Source organism: Lactuca sativa, chromosome 9 (genome assembly GCF_002870075.4).
Source record: "Lactuca sativa cultivar Salinas chromosome 9, Lsat_Salinas_v11, whole genome shotgun sequence".
NCBI lineage: Eukaryota > Viridiplantae > Streptophyta > Magnoliopsida > Asterales > Asteraceae > Lactuca > Lactuca sativa.
Genome location: NC_056631.2, coordinates 205,047,928 through 205,052,780, shown reverse-complemented (window position 1 = coordinate 205,052,780; position 4,853 = coordinate 205,047,928). Strand labels below are relative to the sequence as shown.

Genomic DNA, 4,853 nt, shown 5'->3' with positions numbered 1-4,853 from the left:
ACAAGCATTCAAATGTGTGGAGCCCTGAATGATGTAACTCCTGGATGGGTATTCACCACAAAATTCAGCATGTCGTCAAATGCACTCCAATACTGTTTCTTAATGATCCATTGATACATGCAACACATACTACCTCACAAATAATAATAATAATAAATTTAATTTTCCCTAAACACAAACCGAGTGATAAAACCTCGAATACATATATGAGAACAGAGAAAGATACTCAGATAATGAAATTTCAAAATAGTTGAAATAAAAACTTTATTCCTCGAATAAAATGGAATATGACAATAGGAAACATCGATTATAGATAGAAGCCCCGGATCTTAGATTCTTGTTGATCTCAATTTTTCGTAAAGCAATTCCAACAAACTCTATAAGCCATTAGTGGAAGAAAATCTATTAAAACTTTTCATTATCATATCATATGGTATCAAAATTTGAATTCGTTTTTTAAACAAACTTACATTGACATACTTGGACGTGCGTGTGCGTGATAAGGTGATAAGAAGCTAACCAGCATAACTTTGATCCCACCTCACACATAAAGACAAATAAACCATGATCATAAATTAATTTGGCATTTAATAAGAATCAATTTTAACAATTTCTAATTTTTAGTGTTCTGATTATAATACCGTGCAAAACACATGAAATCATATACACATAAGAGAACCATAACCAAATATTAGACTGGTAGCATGTCTGAAGGTGACATTTTTTCCATTTGCATAAAAATACATAAAACAAAGAAGCACACTATGAGAATTTGACCATCCATTTCTGTTAGGAACAAATCTGAGATAAAAAAACAAAAACCTAATTTTTTTTAGCAAATCAAAGATGAACAGAAAAAAAAAAAAAAAAAAAAAAAAAAAAAAAAAAAAAAGCAAATACGTTTTGAGCGAATATGAGATAACAAAAAGCAAAAAATTAAATCTATGAATGCCTACCCAGCAAAATGTTGCTTAATCTCGACAATAAGTTCATGTATGCACTGCAACCTGCAAAAATTATAGAAAAAGAAATCACAAGAGGTTGGGGATTTGTAACTCATTGATAAAAATGAAAGTTTCTTTGGGTTTTTATGTGATGCTAAGCGGTGATGGGTGTGTATCAATGTGCTTTTATCGTGGTTTTAGGGTTTTTTAGACTGGAAAGGAGCAGTTGATGCTTGGCGGTGGGCTTTGTAGCAGGGGAGGGAACAAACGGACGTAGACTTTAAATTTTGAAAATTGAATTAACATGTGACATTTAGAATGCACCAGGATATCAGGGAAAGAGATCAGATTTGTTGAAGATTATAAGGATTTAAATTCGGATAAAAGCTAAATTAAAATTTAATATTATTATATTGATCGCTATTTGTACCATTAGCTTAATGATTTGAACGTCTTAAAAAAATAATATTATTATAATGAATCTATTTATAGAAATAATGAGATTTCTTTTATAATGTAGTGTATATATATATATATATATATATATATATATATATATATATATATATATATATATATATATATATATATATATATATATAGGGTTAGGTTCAATGGAAAATGAACAATTAGGGCAACATATGCTGGAACCAATGATCAAGTGACACGTGTCCATTTCTTTATTCATAAGCAATGTATTATGGAAGTTATTTATGTAGTTATTCCAAAGTGATGTGTTGTCATGCTTTCATTGGTTCCAACATGTGTTGCCCTAATTGTTTATTTTCCATATAACCTTTCCCTATAGATATATATGAAACTCATAACATATGCATATATACATTATATGCATAAAAGAATTGTTTCCTAAACTCTTCAACAAATATGCATATGTATTGTGTAGTTTTTATGCTTTAAAGGTTTAAATAAGTAAATATGCATCTTATATATTTTTATATTTAAATCTCATGAAATGATTAAACAAAAATACTATAACTTGCTAAATGATCAACTTATATATAGCTTATAAAGATATAATACATCCAGACCAAAAATATGATTTCATATATGTTTATAAAATGTCAAAAGAATCCTAATATTTGTTGGTATATAAAGTAGTAATTGATAAGTATTATTTGATGACTTTGAAATTGTCTGATTGTTTAACGTGCACATAGAGTGTGAATTTCATACATGGTACCATCCAAGATCATTCTTAGATCACAAAGTACAAGCAATCAATAGTTAATGTACAGCCAAAATTCCTCACCATCACGTTTTCCTTCCCTCTCATACAAGCTTACACTTACATAATATTTATACATACATACACAAATACATACCAAATCCAAATATATATATATATATATATATATATATATATATATATATATATATATATATATATATATATATATATATATATATATATATATATATATATATATATATATATATATATATATATACTTTGCTTAAATCTCAACTAAACTACATGAATCATTGTACCCAAAACATTGGTTGCAAACCACCCAAAAGGTACACAAATCATAGGGATTTATTTTACAGCAAATTTGTAAGTTTCTTTCACTCTATCGTTTGCAATAGGGAAGAAGAGGTATATTGGTAAACATCATCAACCATACCAGCCTCCTCCCTTCTTTCTTCGACAAATAGCGACCACGAACACCCCTCCCAGGGGCGGAACCTTTAAGGGGCCATGGCCCCCAGGTTTTCAGACTTAGAACAACTGTTCCTATTTTTCTATATCCAAAAATGAGTTTTCTTGAAGAAAATATAAGAGGATAACCAACACTACTCCAGACGAAACCAACATTTTGATGAAAATACAATTGTTTAAAACTTAGAAAGTAAATCAACAAAGATAATACTTCAAATATTTAAATCGAAAGCTATCTCTATTGTAATATGAAAGAAAAACATGTAAACTCTTTTTATCCAAAAAAAAACCAACAGATACTAGCCATTTTAAAATCTACTAAACTTCTTTAAAAGCCTACTAAAAATTAAGAAAACAAATCTAAAAAAAACTAACAAACCCTAAGACGGCGTCTCCATTCAACGCGTAGAGGTCATGCCGTTCACTTTAGTCATCCATGCTCTCGAGTCTCGTCTTGACGAGCCCAACTCTTGTTCTGTTGTTTCGCCGTCTACAATTCTCCTTGTATAAACTCACAAGTTAGCCAAACTCTCTCACTCTCTTCTCATAATGTAAATTTACATATATGTTTGAACTTCGATTGAGTTCTCTCGTTTGTTTAAAGTGTGAGATTTGTTATTTGTGATTTGGATACCTTCTATGCTTATACAAGAAATACAATAGCTTTTTGGAAATATAAAAAGCTTATGCTAGTGAACACAAAAAATTATGTTGAAGTATCTAGAAAATATGAAAGGGGGTTTGAGATCTTATCTCTTTAGATATAATTATAGAAAACTTTGTTTATTTATTTATATACATTTTATTAATTTATTGATTGCTGATAACAAACGTTACTATTATATATCTTATTAATTTTTAGTTGGATGATAATTTTTTTAATTTAAATAAGAAAAGTTGTGATAAAAAAATATATTTTAATACTTAATACAAACACAAATATTAATAGACTGTAGCCTTTCTATAGAACTTTCTCTCTAAATTAGTTACTTTTATATTTTATTAAAAGAATATTTTTCTATTAACATAATCAATCACAAATATAAGTATAAACAGACAATGATTTAAAGACTCTCATTTAAATGCATGTATTATAAATGAGTAACAATCATAATAAGTATTTGTTTTGAAGTTCTAATTTGGGCCCCCTCGCTTGAAATGTTTGTCTTCCGCCCTGACCCCTCCTCTCCATTTGTTCCATCGACTGAACCACCTAAACACCCCCTTGAAGATCGCCAATCTGTTTTTGCCTCTCCCCCTATCAAACATCAAAACCAAACACCATTTCCTTCAATTGATTTCTGTCAAAAAAAAAAAAAAAAAAAAAAAAAAAAAAAAAAAAAAAAACAAGAAGAACAAGGGAGCTGCTGAAGCAGCCCTATCCACGCACCTGTCACCACCGATCGTAAATAGCCCCATCGCACCACCCTTCTCCGCTTGTACTGTCGTCGGATGCCTCACCGGAGATTCTTTCGTCGTTTGATTGCTCCATTGGAGCAGCTAACCTCACATCTCATCGCTGCACCCACTGACACCGATGAAACACTCTTCTGGCCTCACCCTCGTACCTTCTCTTTTCTCCTATCGAGCAGCGGCCATCGAAGCCTCGGTTGTGCCGTTTTTGCTGCTCGCATCGCTCCAGGCAGACCGATTCCCTTTCCCCCTTCGCACATCACCATCGGAGCAGGAAGAAAGCTTCGCTGCTTTTTCCCATCTTCGTTCTTCGGCCTCGTCGACCCCTGGAGACGACCTCCTTCTAGAAATCGATCAACCAAATGCGATCCTTCGTACTCCCTTTTCCCCCTCTGCGTTCGTCCGCCTTCGTTCCTTGCCATCGTTGTATCCCGTTCATTTGACCGAGCAATAAGTGAGGACGGGGGCATATGAGCCCTAATTTCATTAAGTTTGGACCACTTAAACACAATCAGCCCCTGAACGAGATTCCTTTATATAAAAGCCCTAAATCATTTTGATTTTTCAAAATAAACATATTAAACCCCTCTGGTGAGCCCTTTTATTCAAAACGAGTTATTTCCCCAAAACTTTGGTATATTTTAAACAAAACAACCCCTCCATGGAGAGTTCTTAACAAAATTAGTATAATCATCAAACATTAATTCATTTTAAGCCATTTCAGTCTCTCCCTTTTATTTATTTTAACCAAATCAGTCCTATTTTGGTTAGTTAAATTACCCAACAACCCCCAATAGTTTAAATTCGTTACGAGA

At 31.7% G+C, this 4,853-nt stretch overlaps 1 long non-coding RNA gene across 1 annotated transcript; it reads right to left on the bottom strand.

Annotated features, from left to right (window-relative positions):
* Nucleotides 1-3,615: 3,615 nt before the first annotated feature.
* LOC122195900 (uncharacterized) lies at nucleotides 3,616-4,630 on the bottom strand. Its single transcript, XR_006186944.2, has 2 exons — nucleotides 4,016-4,630; nucleotides 3,616-3,883 (listed from the first exon to the last, which is right to left on the bottom strand). It is a non-coding gene; the product is annotated as an uncharacterized LOC122195900 (long non-coding RNA).
* Nucleotides 4,631-4,853: the final 223 nt, after the last annotated feature.